Source organism: Chiloscyllium plagiosum, chromosome 12 (genome assembly GCF_004010195.1).
Source record: "Chiloscyllium plagiosum isolate BGI_BamShark_2017 chromosome 12, ASM401019v2, whole genome shotgun sequence".
In the NCBI taxonomy this organism is placed as follows: Eukaryota; Metazoa; Chordata; class Chondrichthyes; order Orectolobiformes; family Hemiscylliidae; genus Chiloscyllium; species Chiloscyllium plagiosum.
Window position 1 is genome coordinate 45,795,930 of NC_057721.1, and position 18,236 is coordinate 45,814,165.

At 37.9% G+C, this 18,236-nt stretch overlaps 1 protein-coding gene across 6 annotated transcripts in view; it reads right to left on the minus strand.

Annotated features, from left to right (window-relative positions):
• si:rp71-68n21.9 (kelch-like protein 13) overlaps nucleotides 1–16,941 on the minus strand; it is a 78,836-nt gene extending 61,895 nt beyond the window's left edge. For 2 of the 6 annotated variants that reach the window (XM_043700955.1, XM_043700947.1), the window contains exons 1-2: nucleotides 16,812–16,933; nucleotides 10,240–10,306 (exon numbers count right to left, since the gene is read on the minus strand). The gene's annotated coding sequence lies outside the window, so the exon portion shown is untranslated. Of the gene's footprint in view, nucleotides 1–10,239; nucleotides 10,307–15,971; nucleotides 16,005–16,811 lie in introns of those variants that run through there. The other 4 variants (XM_043700948.1, XM_043700954.1, XM_043700949.1 and 1 more) reach the window with 4 other exon arrangements.
• Between the last annotated feature and the right edge of the window lie 1,295 nt (nucleotides 16,942–18,236).

Below are 18,236 nucleotides of genomic sequence, written 5' to 3' on the forward strand. Positions count from 1 at the left end.
TAATGACAGCAGCAACCACAAAAGGAAGTTGCCAGTTTCACAAAAGCTTAGAAGGACCGTTAAAACTAAATCAATTTTGTAACTTAAGTGTTAAATTATTTGTGACAGCACTGTCCTCCCACACTGTGCTATGAGTATATGCCTGGCTCTTGATAAGATCTTAAGAACAGATGTTGTTCAAACCACTAGCCTAAAATCAGTTTCCTGTGTTATCCTCTGCAGTTAGAAGTAGGTTAGACATTTCTGAGTAACATTGCAATTTTTATTGTCCTCACTAGAATGTTCTCACAGTGCATGTCCTCCCAAATAGGTGCTATAAGGACTGATTTCTACAGCACTGTGTTTAACGTTCAAGAGGGATTGATTTCCATGGCAATCAGGTTTAATAACCAAAATGAAACTGCAGATATATATCAATTTCACTGAATAACAACCCCAACATAATTCAATTCTGGATCTTTTAAAGTTCAGATAATAATTTAAATTCCAAATCATTCAGGGTGTCAAATCTGTTCCATTCTTAATTTGATACAATGTGTTTTCTACAGTCAAGTAATCAGATAACTGAATAGAAGCCTAAGTAGCAAACATTTTGACAGGAACAAGCGGAAGCCATTTAACCTCATAAATCTAATCTATATTCAATATGATTCGGACTGAAATCTGCCTTAGCTGCAATTACCTGATCTGGCTCTATAGCTGTGACACCCTTATCTAACAAAAATCCAACAACCTCAGTCTTGAAAATATCAATTGATTCAGTTCAACTCTTGAAATGCATTTTCATCAAACTTATTCACCACAATAAAATGATAGAACTGCTATTATGAAGAGATCCAATGATTTGCAGGTATGAAAAGTTAGATATTAAACCTCGCTGTGCTCATTTTACAGAATACAAAAACGACTGCAATGGGGTCCAGGTCTGACAACCAATATCTGGTACTCCAAGGTTACCTAAAAAAAAATGGCTGACAGGGCATTATTTAAGCATCCCCACCTGTCACCTAAGACATGTGAGAGTTTCATTACATTGGCGATTAAGGTGTCTAACACCAGTTTTAAATATTCTTTTAAAATTAAGCAAGGATGCTTGCTGGGCTGGCCTGCTCAAGATTATGGTTGCAACTGCACTAAAAACATTTGTGTTGTGTTTGCAAAAATCTTCCGCTGGAACCCAAAGAAGCAGGAATGCTCCTGGTATTCCACAATCATCAGATTTCTCATCGCCTGTTGCCTCTCTTCATTGCCCAACTCTCACACTTCTCCGGTTAAATAGGAAAAGGAAAGATCACACTAATTGGGATATTCTTTTGACCTCTATAAAGTGTGAGAGAGTGAGAAACATATCTACAGGAGGATTTTCAGAAATTGTAAAGTGCTGATACTCCATGATTTTACTTATTCAAATAGCAATTGGGATTGTCTAAGCATAGAAGGGGAAGTAGTTCAGGAGAACTTGCTTAATAAGTAAATTCTGTGAGCTCAGCTGGAGAGGAAGCAATGCTAGATCCGGTGCTGGGGGATGTGGTGCGTCACATGGACCAAGTGTCTGGGAACATCTGGGAAAAATTGGTCATCATATCATAAGGCTTCAATTAGCAACGGAGAAAAACACAAAATAGTCTATTATAGGGCTTGTTAATTGGAAGAAGGAACATTTCAATGTGACAAAAGAGAGACTAAAAATGGAACCAGAGACTGAGAGGGAAAGCTGTAATGAAACAATAGGTAAAAGAAGATTCAGGTACAGGCTAGGTACATTCCAACAGACGTGAAATTTTAAGGGAGCAAAGCAATGAATGATGTGGGAGAAAGAGATTATAATAAACCAAAGAAATGATGCATATCATGTAAATTTTTCAAGTGGATATCAGCTTGGATAATTTAAGTTGAGAGGGGAGATAAAAAGGAAAGTACAACATAATGAAAGAAAATAAGCATAGAATGGAAGTCAACATAAAAGGGAATTTAAAAACTAATTACCACAAATAAATAATAGCAACTGGGTAGTAAGAGGTGACACTGGTACTTTTGGAGACAAAGACAGTGATGCCTGTTCAGAGGTATGGGGCAAGGCTAGAATATGTAATGATTAATAAATTCTTCATGTTTGTGTTTACTAAAGAAGAAGAATCTGACGAATTGTAGGAAGAGGTGGAGATAATGGATAGTATGGAACTTGAAAGGGAGAAAGCACTGGAAAAATGGTCTGTTTTGGGTGAATTAGTTCCTGCATCTGGATGCCTTGCATCTGAGACTGCAAAAGAACAAGGGAGGAGAAAAAGGAAAGGGTTACCTTAATTATTCAATTTTTCTTAGATAGAAGGAAAGTACAAGAGGGTTGGAGAGTGAAAATGTGACACCATTATTAAAGGAAACTTTAAGATTAATCTTAGAAATTAAAGTCCAGTTAGTTTAACATTGGTGGGTAAAAACTTGGAATGCATAGCTTTACAACAAAATGACAAGGGGTCAAATATCTCCCCTCTTTATCCATTCGCTTTTTCAATCAAAACATTTTTTAATTGAGAAAGGTTATACTCAATAAATCAATGACCTCTTAGCCGCTAATATGCTAATAATAAAAGAAAGGATCAATTGGAAAGATTTTCTTGAGGTTAACAAAACAAGACAGTTTAATTATAGCAGTACTCTAACTGATTTAAATAGAACAAAGATAAATTCTGATATCATGCACACATGTAGACACATTCCCAGTTCATATACAGAAATACAGTCTGCAGATGAGGGGAGGATAGATCAGCCAAATTAGAATGCGCAGAATAGGAGTTTGCAGTTCATAGCCTGAAATCTGTATTGGCTGAAGGCAGGCCCTAGTCATTTCACCTTCAGTGCTGAGGCAGTTTAAATCTGGATGATGCAATTGTAGAATTGAATTATTTCCTTTTAAGAACTTGATTCAACTTCAAAATGGAGACAAAGTCATTGACAAAATCCAAGGATGGAATATCAAAGAGAGTACAGACACTTAATGATCTCTAAAGGCTTTTGATAAATACTTCAATTTAAGAATATAAGGTTCTTGAATGAACAAAATTTAACCGAACGTATCAACTTCCAGAAGAATCTGTAAACAGCCTCTTTAATGATCTCCACAGTTTAGTATTGAAATTGAAATCAGAACTCATAAGTGACAGAAATGTGTCAGAATTCTTGATGAATCCTCATCAGATTTTGTTTTCAACAGTGCAAAGAAGATTTAACTTTGGAGTAAGCTATTCAAATCATGCTAGAAGGAAAAAAACCCCAGCAAAGTCTAATGACTGATCCTGAGAGGAGAAGATCGATATTAATGTAGAAACGATTCTAATAAGGTACGGTCACTCTAAAGAGCCATGTGACAAGCTTATACTGAAAACAAACTAAAGACCTAATATTAAGAATTCATTTCAGTGCTGTCAGATTGTTACTGGCCCCACACATGTAAACAATATCTAGCCATTTCTAGGACTGCTACATTTCCTAGAGAATGGGCAGACAAAAAAGTTTCAGGACCACAAAAATATTAATGTCGTACATGTAAAGAGGTCTACATATTTAGAACACCCGTGAGCATGTGATAGGATACCTCCATTAGAACATATCTAAGGCACTGGGGAATCAAGTACAGTTGTACATATTGCTATCCCTTCTTGCTATCTAAGAATAGTGTCCCTTTTGTCAAAATTTGACTGTGTATATCCTCTACAACTAATCACTAGAAAAGCCCAAGACAAAAAAATACAAAACGAGGAAAGATGGCACCAAACCAGCTCAAAACAATCCTAACACACTACCACATACTGGTTGAGGTAGCAAAAAAATCACAAAGTATCACCCACACACTCCCATTTTTTGTCTCCTCCTATTCAACCTTCCATCCTAATGTTATCCCGTCTTCCCTCTATCTCTCTCTGCTCGTTTATGCTCCCAGATTACAAGCTGGGGAAACCGGCTTACCTGCACCTTATTCAGAGCTTTGTGATACTAAAGGACACCCGCTCCTCACCCAACACAACCCCATCTGCACAGCCCTGTCCTGAATTCCCTGATCCATCATCCAAGTTAATACTGAGACCCAATGATTCCACAGACTTGTTGGGAGTTACCTCCTTTCAAATGCAGGTTGTGCCACCTGATCCTATTGTTTTGGACAAGATGACACCAGCTTGTCATGTTTACTGCTGAGTAACTTCACAACTGTCAAAGTGGTAGGTGTTCTTATGCAACCTGTCATCCCTGTCCCCATGATGTTTCTGTCCACAGTATTGTCCTTCCCAATTGGCTTGCCTTTCTCCAGTTCTACTTCCCAGTTCAGACACTTTAACATTTACTTTCAGACTCAGGTCCACGATTGGTAGTGGAGCCTCCAGCCATACTCGGGAATTGTTTGATTAGATCTTTCCTCTTGTACATCTCTCTATGTAACATTACTTAATTTTATCCTTAGTCTTCCTTCCAATTTCTTTATAACATCTGGTTGCTACTTGGAATGGCTTGGGATGTCTCACTAATCACTGGAACTTTTTACATCAATGGGGACATGCACTGGGAAAAAAAGAATTACATGGTCAGCTCTTTTACATGCCACCTGAAAGCTTCTGAAATGTATATCCTGAGTTACAATCTTAGTGGAGGGTTGGTAATGTTTCCAGGTCACACTGATGGATTTTTTTTTTGTTTTTGCTCCTATCATTTTTTTTTAAATGTGCTGTTACTCAAAACCCTCAGGGAATTGCTGTTTTATCAATCCCTGATGTTGTAGCTCTTTCTCTGATCATGCTCACAAAAAAATTCTAGATTGTGTTAAGGAGTTTTCTCAATCGCTGCTGCCCCAGCTCTATAACATACGGCTGTCTGCTACTTCCTGGGGCAAGATGGGGGACACCCAGATTATCTGACTTGACTGACAGTAAGTAGCATTTCTATTGCATTACTAATGAAACAATGCAGATAAACTAAAGCAAATCCAAAAAAATATCCTGGCTCTGGACTCCTACTGAATATGAGCCAAAGTTATAATTTAAGTATGTAGGGCTGCTATGACTATACCATGACCGACATGAGAACATTTTATCTATTCATTCCCTCGATATAGGTGTCACAGCCAAGGCAAGTATTTGTTGTCTATGTCTAATTACCTTTGAGTTACGGCTAAGTGAGCAAACCATTTCAGGGCACGGGCCTGGAGTCACAAATAGTCACACTCGTGAATCAGATTTGGTTTTACACCAAGAGTTCAGTTTCAAAGTTTGCATTACTGACCATTTTTGTATGACTGAATTTAATTTTTTCCAGTGGCATGATAGGCTCTGAATTCATGTCCCTGAATCATTCATTCAGAATCACTAATCCAGTAACTTATCTCAAAGCTACTTAGAATGCTTTGTTTCGGTTGTCACAGTGCTGACAAATAGTCCCACTTTGATCAATTTATTTAAGTTTGGGGATTTGGTTATTCTTTAATTTATTTTTATTTGCATGCCTCCTTCTCTGAAGGCTAGCAATTCCAGACAATAGCAAGTGATGAGACAGATGTGGGTTGTTGCTTATTGTCATTGTTAAAGCTTTGAGAACATATTTTTAGACAAATATCATCAAAACAGTGTAGTTAATCTGTTTACTGAGTGCACATTATTCATTGATTTTGGGTCCAGTTTTACAATGGCTTAACATTCAACCCTGTGGTAGCACCAGCAGCACGAAGCAAGCACTTCTCTTTATAATATTGTCTTTCCTCATCTGTTATCTTAAAGTTAATGTTAGTGTTTTGAAAACACAAGTTCTCTCAAAGGCTTTGGCTGGGACCTTGCAGCTCATAGACTAAGTCCAAAAGCAGGAGAGTTTCCAGGAAGGAAATCCATGGCCCATTAAGCTTAAATTTCAAAGTAAGAGATTTCCATTGGGAACTCCTTTAAGCTGCCTGGATGTCCTGACTGCTGATCAGGTGCAAGTGGAATTTCTACAGGAACGAGGACCCTGGGTCAGGAAGTCTCATGTCTGGAGTAGCTGGCAAAGCAGAAGACTGCATCTCCTGATCAAACAGTGTCATGGTGGAGATCTTGACCTCTGGAGGACAACATCCTCCAAATCACAAAATGGAGGGTCACTGACAGGAAAGGTAAGTGCTGTTTGGTGGGATTTCTGGATGTGATGGTCACAGTTAGGGGGTAGTAGGATCTGAAGCAATAGTAGGGAGGTGGCTCTGAATAGCCATCCCTTAGTCCTTGGTTCAGTTTCTCAGTCATGCACAAATTAGAGAAGAGTCAGGGACTGCCAGCCCACAAACTGCCAGCCTGCCATCTTTCGTAACCATGCCTGAGCTGATATAATGACAGCCCAGGTAGGAGGAGGCCCTTAGGTTATTCAGTGGCTACTTCAGTGGTTCAATTGGCCATGGGGGAGGGAGGCCAAGCTTGACCTTCAACATTACAATCTTTTGAGAACTCTACACTTTTAACACTGCCCTCGTGTATACTGTCCACCTGTATTGCTCCAAGCACCAGCAAGCTGTGCCCTAGGCTGGACCTTATGATCTGGAATTACTCCCATATTCTGTTCATCTCTCCAGCTCTCTCTTGTTTAAGATCTTCTGTTAAACCTGTCTCCTGTTAAACCGCCCAAGGTACTCGGAGTGCTGACTAGTATTTCCTTCCTTTCTCATTTACATTTGATTACATTCCTATGGAATGCCTGAGGGTGGTTTTCTATTTCAAAGATACTATATAAATGCAAGTTACTGTTGTTGTTAAGTGCCTCTTTACTTTCTCCCTCTCTCTTACTCCCTCTCTTTCTCCCCCTTATATTTCTATTGATTTTATTTTAAGTTGTTAGGAGAATGAATGTTATTGTTATGACAGGGTAAAGCTAGCTCAGAGGAACCTGCATGTCTGCTTGTGTGGAAAACATGATCTGACATGTAGAGTAGAAATTACACTGAAGGCTACAGTACTCTAGGCTATAAACTATATCCAGTCTAATGTTCAATCAGCTCCTTATTGAGCTCTCTAGTGACAAAGGACCTCGAAATGCAACAACACTATGGCCTAAAATGGATAACAAAGTATTTAATGTGCTGACTAGCATGTTCAGACATATTCTATGCCAAAAGTGCAACCTCCACCATACTAGAATTTTAAAAAGTGTCCAGAAGCCAGGCTCGAGAGAAAGGTTCGGCCCCTTGCATTTACTAAATTAGGCAGTTGATGTCCTTTTCATAAAATTGGTTAGTTCTGCATTCAGCAAAACCTGGTCTACATGTGATCTAACCAGCTTCAGGCTAAATAAGCTGAACTTATTATTCCTCTTTTAACAGAACAGTCGTATGATCTTCAAGATAGTGAAAATAGAAGGTCAAAGGACAGGAATGGGAATTGAGACCAATTTTCATTGACAGAATCAAATTGAATGGGCCATGATATAAGTTAAGTGCTGAAAGCAGCTGCCCAAACAAATACTGGTATGAGGAAGGGGAAGGGAGGGAGGGGTAGGGCTGGTGAAACCTGAGGGTCTTCCCTTGTTCATTGGCAATTGGCCATTGACAGGAAGATCAGGCGGAATGTGTTTCATTCAGATTTAACTGAGCCCGGTAATCATGTCCAAAGATTTCCACACACAAATCTCTCTCCTGCTGCTGATAATTCACATGAGAAACATGAAGTTGGCATTTGGAAAGTGACACCCCAAATCTGTTAATCACTTAATTCATTGGAAAATCATAAATTGCCCATGTAATTGATGCTGTCGGACTCAACAATCAATCCCAATAAATTAATCCATAAATCAACTCTACCACCAACTTGTACCAACAGGTTTAATACTTGTCTTTATTGCATTACATTTTGCAGAGGGTTGATTAGCTGAGCTGGCTTGCACTGCAGAATGATGCCAAGAGTGTGGGTTCAATTCCAACACCAGCTGAGGTTACCATAGAGAATTCTCCTTCTCATCCTCCTGCCTCAAGTTAAACTACCACCAGTCATCTCTCCCTCTCGCTTCAAAGAGAGAGTGAAATTTTACCTTTCGGTTTTGCAGCAGATATGTGATATATGATTGAGGGACATATTCATTATGTCATCCATCTGACCAAATGATATAAAGCTCTCAGTCTCATCTATTGCAAAGTGATATACTGAAGGAAGTGTGCTCCAGTACACCCAACTTGAGCTCAGACCCGCAAGTGCCTGTAATTGTAGTCTACGCATGTCAATACCAGGAGCTGGAATAAGAGTTGATTGAGCTCTCTTGTACTACATGACCCACATGTCGTACTTACATTCTGAGGGCTGACATTAGTATCACTGCATGATAGTTAAGGTAATCACTTGCCATGCCTTACTATCACGTCAGATTTATCGATTCAAAAGCGATTATTGCCAATTTTTCTTGATATCACACTGAGGACTTGTCTTCTCTCTGGCTATCATTTCACTTTATGTTGTTCTTTGTAGCAGTATTAAAAGAGTATGAGTAGGCATTTTGTTTCAAATGCTCCTGTGCTTCAGATGCACGAATGACCTGACCTCTTGATTTCTGCTGCTCTTAGGATGCCTGGTAGGTGCCTGCAAGCAGTGATTCATGGATTTAGAAATGGAATAAGGATGTAGTATGGTTCAAGACTATTTGGCCAAATGTATGAAGAATGAAGATATAATGTGTCACAAAGGTTCCAACTAGATTTTCTAACCTTCACAGGGATTGTTGGAGATTGCCGAAGAAATTGGAAAGTACATTGTTGGTACTTTCCCTCCTGAAGTCATAGCACTACTTTCAACTCCACAGTGCTCTTCTCGGTCACTACCTACCTACACGTTGCTTCCACTCCCAAACGCATTTTCCTCACTTATTGCTCCCCAAAACCTAGATGAGGGTCACTGTCAGTGAGGGAACAGAGCTGAGTCCACTCGTTCACACTGGTGAACTGCCTTTGGGAGGTATGATAGGCTCTCCTCTAATATTAAAACGAGGTCTGAAGTTCAGACTTTTAAGGGCTATCAACAAGGCTACAAACTGTATGCTAAGTCTGATATGGTTACAATTTTGCTGCAGTACCTTTGCTAAATGTCTTCAAAACTATGCAAATTTTTGATTACCACTCTATCTTCAGTGGAAAGTAAAATATACAGCTTACTTCCTCAACATAAATATGCTCTTGCAGGAATAAGTTTCTTTCAGTAAATGTTAAGCACAAAGAAACAAGAGGATGTGGGTTAGTGTGGTTACTGCGTTCTGGGCTCCTCATTGAGTAAGCTTTTCCATCTTCACATAATTCACATCTGTTGCAATACATTTTACAACAGTCAACAGTTTAAAAATACTTAATGATTTCTATTAACTAATTAAAAACACAAAGGAACATGTTAATGAACAATAATACTTTGCTTTCTCAAGCAGTAGTTGTGTGATTACTTTAGAAGCTTGTGGCAACTTCTAGTCACTTTCATTTTGTATCAGGTTACATTTTTTAAGATGTCTGTATATTCTAACTTCCTGTCTTCAAATGCTGTTGCATTACCAGTTTACAAATTACTGTGCTCACATATTCTCCTCAGGGACTGTACAGGTTAAACCTAGCAGAACTCAAGGCTCCGATGACTTAAAAACACAATGATTGCATTTGAAAAGAATCGCCTTTTCTATGAACAAAGATGGGTTAAAATCTGTCGCATCTAAGTATCTAGGCTTGCTCTTGATAAGGTAGATTATTTGGACAGATAGTTCGAAGCTGAGGGATTCTAAAAACACAGGGCAACAGTTTTTAACTTTGTTGTGATCATGTCTGTTTATACAGTACAATTACATTTACAATAGGAAATGTAATATTAGATTATTGGACAGTCTGTGGGTGAAGTTCAGGAAATAATTTACCTTACATATTCTAGAGTCTATTTATTTTATAGCCAACTAATTCATTTCAGTCACTGTTAGCTTTTAGCAAACGCAACGGCCAATTTACACACAACGTCCAACAAACAGAAAGTAGATCAAGTTTATACTTTGCTTTGTGCCATACCATCCACCACCCTATTAGCATGCAAAACTATCCCTGATGCTGTAGACTCTTTTTTTACACTGTGGTCTGATTTTTAAGCACAGGAGTAGTCAAATAGCTGTGTGAATTCAACTCTTGGCCTAAATTCAGGCCATTTCTAACATAAAACAGCTTTATAAAATAAAATAACTTCATATCATCTTAAAATTGGATTTTACATTCTGAAAATACTATAACAAAGTTACCTTTATTCTGATGCTGTCTGAAAGGGGAAGTATTTTGTCCTCCTCTCTCAATGTTGTGCGATACCTGCTGGAAGAAACAGAATAATCCATTGGGTGCCTTTTCTCTACTACCGCAGACTTCTGTACTCAAGTTATTGTTAATCCTAGGGTTTCCTGCTTTGGTGACAAAGCACAAATTTAACAGCTGGGCTAAGAACAGGAGCCCTAGGGATTATGGAACATAGAAATACCATCATTGCCAGAACGCTGTGAGTTAAAAAATTTCAACACGATGGTAAATTTTATTCAAGTAAAATGACTGAACTCCAAAACATTATTATGAACAGAGCATATTAATAGGTTGGCGAAGGATTGGTGATAAATATAATACTTCCAACTCCTGGTGAACGTCACCCTTTTTACTACAACTCTTGCCAAATCACCACATAATGTACAGCTATCTGTACTCAAAGGGCTTTTTTCATCGATCCATTGGTCTTCAAAGGAAAACAGAAAGCCATAACAATCCCTTGACTGGGCATTGCTCCCAGCTCTGTGTACTAATCCATAGCCTTATTTAATTGTTTCTAGAGCCAGTGAGGAAGATGAAAGTTTGTTGCTGCGTCTTTGGGGTGAAGAGGGGTTGGGGGGGGGATAAGGGTGGTGGATATGGTCTCACAACTGCCTGGTAGAACTGTAGAATAACCTCCCTAATTTTTTGGATGTACATTTCTAATCAAACCTTCACTCTGAATATCTGCCCTCATGTCCTAGTCTCTCCTACTAGTGGAGACATCTTCTCCTTGTCCATTCTATCCAGGTTTCTCAGTATTTTGAAAGTTTCAATGAGATCCCCTCATCTTTCTAAACTCCACTGAGTACAGATCTAGAGTCCTCAATTGTTCCTCATACGATAAGCGCTTCATCCACAAGATCATTCTTGTAAACCTCCTCTGGACTCCCTCCAGCATCAGCCAATCCTTCTTTAGATATGGAGCCCAAAACTGAACATGTCACACTTTTTACTGCAACTTTTGCCAAATTGCCAAATAATGTATAGCTATCTGTACTCAAATGGCTTTTTTCATATTTGCGTTCCTCACTGCCAACTAAACCTGAATATTGACCTTGAGATTCCTGAAGTAGGACTCCCAAATCCCTTTGTGCTTTGGATTTCCAAAGCCTTTCCCTGTTTAGAAAATAGTCTACGCCTCTATTCTTCCTACCAAAGTGCATACCTCACACTTTTACACATTGTATTATATCAGTCACTTCTTTGTCCTCTCTCTGAGCCTGTGCAAGTCCTGTAGAGCCTCCCTGCTTCCTCAGCGTCACTTACTTTTATATCAGCTGCAAGCTTAGCAACAATGCTCTCTTCCTTAAACAGATCATTCATGTATAACACAAATAGTTTTGGTCCCAATACGGACCCCTGCAGATTTCCACTAGTCACTGTCTGTCATCCTGAAAAACACCCCTTTATCTCCACCTTCTGCCAGTCAGTCAATCCTCTATCCAAGAGAAATGAGAACTGCAGATGCTAGTGATCAGAGTTGAAAAGTGTGATGCTGGAAAAGCACAGCAGGTCTGGCATCATCCGAGGAGCAGCAGAGTCGACGTTTCGGAAAGGCTTATGCCCAAAATGTCAATTCTCCTGCTCCTCACATGGTGCCTGACCTGCTGTGCTTTTCTAGCACCACACTTTTCAAATCCTTTATTCATCCCAGCATCTTCCCCAAGAAGGAAGGAACTATCATGATAGACCATGATGGATCACTGTCCATTCTTCAAGGTAGTCTTTGCTTCCTTGGTAAGACTTTGTTTTTCAATAAGAACACTCAGGTATTGTTTTGAATTCAATTTCAGAGTTAGCAGCTTGGTATAACTTCTATAATTCCTAATATGTTTCTTGTATTTCTGTTGAAGAAGATGGGAAAATGTATCAGCCTCAATTCATCCTTCTCAGTTAAATATTTTAAAAATTTTATCTAATAGATGAATTGTATCTAATTGTATCACATCATCTCTCTGTATCATATTCTCCTTTCCTCCTTATCTACTCATATTGGCTTGAGATCTACTCACAACAGAGTCAGGAGTAAAAACTAGGTTTCGTTTTGTAACGTTACAGTTTCTTTTAACTCCATTAGTTGTTTTATTAGTGCCAAAGCCAATTGTTGACCCGGGTTCAAATCTTGCCATGGCAGATGATGCAATTTGAATTCAATAAGTGGCATTGTGAGTTAGCATCAGTCCCGGACTTGCTCCAATATTCTCAATATCTTTATTGGCTTAGCTGAATGATTCAAAGCAAAAGGTCTTGAATGTACAAAGTAATTTCACAAAAACAAAGTCAATTCCTTCAATAGAAATTTATTTCGCTAGTCAAACTACAATTTTTTTCTATTTACCATATCACTTTTAATCCAATCCTGTAATGAGATTGATTTATAACCTCCATGTATACCTCAATTAGTAGTTTTATTGACGTAACCCGTCTGAATCCTGAGCTCCCAAACAGTCTCCAAATGTTACAAGCCATCTGAAGTCGTAATTGGAAAAAATCTGGTCCCAATCTAAAATCTGGTTTGATAGATCATGTTTTGTTTTATTTTGATTTTAAAAAACTGGCCTCTCACTGGAATATAAGCACTCTGTTTTGCAGTTTTGATTTTAATAATGGGGAGGCTTAGTGGTATTATCACTTGACTGTTAACTCAGATAATGTTCAGGAGACCCAGGTTCAAATCCTGCCATGGCAGATGGTGGAATTTGAATTTAATAAGTGGCATTGTGAGTTAGCATCAGTCCCGGACTTGCTCCAATATTCTCAATATCTTTATTGGCTTAGCTGCATGATTCAAAGCAAAAGGAAATAAATTCCATTTTGAGATGATATGTCTCAGAACCTCCAGCTGCCTGATATTTTCTTGTCAATATTTGAAAGGTTTACATGACTGTCCTGAATCATCCCTCCCTTTTTAGTATATTTCAAGGAAGCACATTCTCTTTGTATCACTGCTACAGTTTTAGCATCTATTCCATTTTCTAATGCCCCCTTTTTTTGAAAACCCCTTAGACATCCTTACTACTGCAATTGGTCTTCCATTTAATATTCAGCAGTTGCTTTTGGTATATCTAATCTTGCGACAATACAAGCATTTAATTTCTTACATTGCTTTTTGATTCTAGTACTTCTCTTTTATTAACTTCTGTTTGTTCTCTGAAATCATCACCTCTTCCACCCTGATTCTTCTTCTTTTCTTGAAGCTGTATTACGACTGTCTCATGTTCTCTAATGACCTTCGTTGTTTGTAGTTCACATCTTTTTTTAAAAACTCCCTCCCCTTCTGCTTTTCATTTTGTTCCTTTCCATCAGCCTCTATTTTTCATTTTCCAAAATTCAAAGTTTTCTTAAGTGTATTTTCCTTTGTTTTTTTTTCCCTGCTCAAATTCAAGTCTTTTCACTTCCTATTCTCTCTCTAGTTCTCCTTTCATTCTAACTGTATCTTAATTAATACCAGCACTGACACACAATTTCAGGTTTATTTTCTTCCAGTTTTAAAATATTGGATAATCACCTTTTAGAAATTCATTTAGGGATGTGGCTGACACTGGCTGGACGAGCATTTATTCCCCATTCCTATCTGTCCAGACAGCACTTAAGGTTCTCCCATATTCTGGACTTCCTGATGAAGGGCTTATACCCGAAATATCAACTCTCCTGCTCCTCAGATGCTGCCTGACCTGCTGTGCTTTTCCGGTGCTACAATGTTTGACTCTGATCTCCAGCATCTGCAATCCTCACTTTCTTCCAGATCAGGTAAGGATGGCATATTTCTTTCCCTAAAAGATATTAATGAACTAGATGGTTTTTTTTCTTGGCAACCAACAGCAGTTTCATGGTCATTAGACTCTTAATTTCATATTTTTTTAAAATTAAAATTGCACCATCTGCCTGACTGGGATTCAAATCTGGGTCCCCAGCATATTACCTCAGTCTCTGAATTAATATTCAGGTGATAATACCATTCTGCTATCATCTCACCTAAACTTGAAGCATCTCAGCCTTTTCAGAGCCTACCTTTACTTCAATGTATTTTTCAGTTTAACTTTTGACATAGATTTTAAATAATTTTCTATTATTCACTGTTGAATCCAGCAAATTCAAAGATTCTGAGCTCCCAAAGAGCCTCCAAATGTAACAAGCCATCTGATGTCGTAATTGGACAAAATCTGATCCCAATCTAAAATCTGGTTTGATAGGTCATGTTTTGTTTTATTTTGATTTTAAGGAACTGGCCTCTCACTGGAATATAAGCACTCAGTTTTGCAGTTTTGATTTTAATAATGGGGAGGAAATTGCCTAGTGGTATTCAACATTAACTCAGATAATGTTCAGGAGACCAGGGTTCAAATCCTACCGTGGCAGATGGTGGAATTTGAATTCAATAAATATCTGGAAATAAAGAGTCTAATGATCACCATGAATCCATTGTTGATTGTTGGAAAAAACCCATCTGGTTCACTAATGTCCTTTAGGGAAGGAAACTGCCATCCTTACCTGGTCTGGTCTACACATGACTCCAGTCGCACAGTAATGTGGTGAACTCTTAACTGCCCTCTGGGCAATTAGGGATGGGCAATAAATGCTGCCTGACCAGTGACAGCCTCAGCCCATGAATGAATAAAAAAATATACAACAGATGTTTATTCAGTAAAAATCTATTTACTTATAACATAAAACTAGAATTTTAAAACATATTGTGGAATATAGTGTCATTCATCCTAAAACCATTCCATTACAAACCCAAATTCACCCTTCTACGATACTCAAAAGACCTCTTATACAATACTCAGACTAGAAAATCCCTTTCTCTAACACCTCAAATGAGTTTAATTTGATTTCAACTCCCAGTCTGGAAAATCTGATAGCTGCTTCTTGAAATATTATACACCTGACCTTAAATGTACTCAGATTCAAATAAACTCTTCGGGGTTTGCTGCCAACACTTCTGTTCTGGAACTAGTACTAATTCCTTACTGTAAGGTAATACAAGGTTATGATATCTACCTAACCTCTTCCCTTTTCTCAGGAGTAACTTGCCACATGAAAAGAAACTTCTGCACAACTGCCCAAAACTGAAAATAAAACTGAATAAGTCTCTGTCTCTAACTATAAGAAATAAAAATTCTGAAAGTTCTAATAGCAAACCAGATGCATATTTGTTTATATGCCCAGTCATGAACTCCAAAGGAAATTACAAATCTATTAGTTCTAAAAACTAGCCCTCACAAACTGTTATCTTAAAAATAATCAGCATGACTATAGGAACACTGATAAGATAATTATTACTTCCATCAAATTTGCAGAAAAAAACATGTCACTAATTCAAATCAAAACTCCAAACTTAACACAGTCTATATCACAACATACATGAGTAAATTTTCCAATTTGTTTGCTAGAAGTCAGTGTTACACTTGACTAGAGGTGCCAATTAGAACTATAATTGCAAGTGATGCTCATTTCCTCATTGCACAACATTACAGCAGAAAATACAACTGACACAACACACTGAAAAGTCAAAATGATAGAATAGAATCATTGAACATGGCAGCACAGTCACAATGCTTGCATCTATCAGCTCTCAGAAACAACTAATTATGTGAACAGATTGCTCTGCCCCTTCCATCCAGATTTTTCAGCTTTCCTTTTTAAAATATTTATCCAGTTCTTTTTTAAACATTGTTACCTTAGAGAAGAAGTGGTTGCTTAGTCACTGAATCTATTCATGTCCCAGATTTCAGTGGATTTTAGGCTAACAACGGAAGAGAAATGGAGGTAGCGTGGGTAGGAAACAAAAGATCAGTCATGTTCTTAAAATGGAGGATAAGGCTCAAAGCTGTGAATGTGACTTCTGCTCAAGATTTCATGTTCATATGTTTGTTTGAATTCTGCTTTTTTTTTGCCATTTATTTGCAATTATCAACTTCAAAAAAATCCAACCCATCACATCAATATTTCTTTGACCTTTTGTCAAGGATCACAGATTAATGCTGTTATGTTACTTGTTGACCAGTCCAAATAGTTTTCACCAAATCATTTGGTTTTGAACGCCCCTTTCAGATCTAATTTAAGCTTCTTTTGTTTGAATTAAGCGAGTCTCAGTTTTGAATCTTTGTTCAGGACTAGGTTCACACTTTAGATCATCTTAGTGGAGGTCTTCTATGTGTCCTTAAAATATTTCCTTAAGGAAGTCTTCCAAAATTGAGCACTATTCTGAATGAAATCGAATTAATGATCTTTATAGTGAGACATTACCTCTTTACTTTGCATTTTAAAGGAAACATAAAAGCCTCAATGTATGAAGACCATGGAACCAATTATTCTATATTTCCACGAGAATCTTTTGGCTGAAGAATTTTTATTTGACTTGGTACAACCCTTTACTTCTTATTTGCAAAAGAAGGTCCAATTATGAGATCATGGGCATCTTGAACATATTTATAAAGCAATCGATAAATTTGGCATAATTATCATTAATTACTTAATTTGTAATTTTATACTTGACGAAAACTAGAAAACTACTTACCAATGATGCCTGTAGGTACATTTTCCAGAACAAAAACCAATAGTTGTTTCTTAGCCTTTTTCATTCCAAGATTGAATGTGTGCAACAAATGCTGTGACAACTAACAATGTATCTACAAAGTGCAGCAATTAACAGCACCGTCTGTTATCTGTTAAATCTGTGGTTTATGACGTCTGCAAAGAGCATGCTCCTGCAGTGCTTGAAAAAATATCCATGGATTCAGCAGGTATGATTTGTCTGTCTTCTCTGAATATACCACTAGCCAGAGATGATTATCTTATTCCCAAAATAAGTCTGACTATTGTCTGACCCAAGGTTGACTTGGACTATTTTTCAGGTGTTTTGCTGGCAGTCACTTAAAACTCACGCAGCTATTTAGCATTTAATTACTAAATGCTGGCCCAGTCAATCATGTCCATGTCCCATGAGTTACTGAACGAAAATGATACCGTGTGCCAAAACTAAATAGAATAGTGTCTGTTCTGTTTAGGATTCTTAGGAAATAGCTATAACAAAATCAGTGACAAGCAGCAAAACTTCAATGCTTGTTCCTGTCTATGCATGATGTGGAGGGGCCAATGTTGGATGGGGTAGACAGAGTCAAAGATCACATGACACCAGGTTATAGTCTGGTTACTAATACACTTTTTGGACTATAACCTGCTATCGTGTGATTTTTGACCCCGTCTATGCAGGAAGAGCAGGAGTGACTCTGACACCACAATTTCTCCTAATTCCTGTTGCCTATTTAGTCCTCACTCTTCAGATGTGCTTTGGGCTGTTCCGTGAGATGTGAATTTATCCAATTTAAACAGTCGAGTTGCCTGTGCAAGTGTGAATGTCAAAGATGATATACGAGATCCTCACTACTGTCAGCCAACTATATTTTCAGATAACAGTTCTGTCAGCATTGTAGCTGCTGTTGACATCCATCAAGTCCATCTGGGATGCCTTGGGCAGATTCTTAAGTTACTGATACAAAATAAGGAAGGACACCTACACAGTTGGCAGAAGATTGACTTTGTCCTGGGAAAAAAATAGGTTTGCTATGTGGTACATAAGTTAATTATTTTGCAGCTGTATCTGAGATACCTGAAATTCTTTGGCAGGATGTCAGGTCAGATTTCAGAGCAAGTACACATTACTGTTACTGAAGTATTCCAGTACACAATAGATATCTAAACAACAATCAGAACACTTGCGCATAAAAACAACACTCGTTAAAGCCTCTTAGGAACATGCATTATATCTTGATTAGCTGAGATTAATTCATAATATCAAAGTTAAAAATCACACAACACGCTATGACACTATAATCTTTTGCTATAAATTCTGTGTCTTATGGTCCTGCTCCACAGCTACCTCATGAAAGAGCAGAACTCCGAAAGCTAGTGCTTCCAAATAAACCTGTTGGACTATAACCTG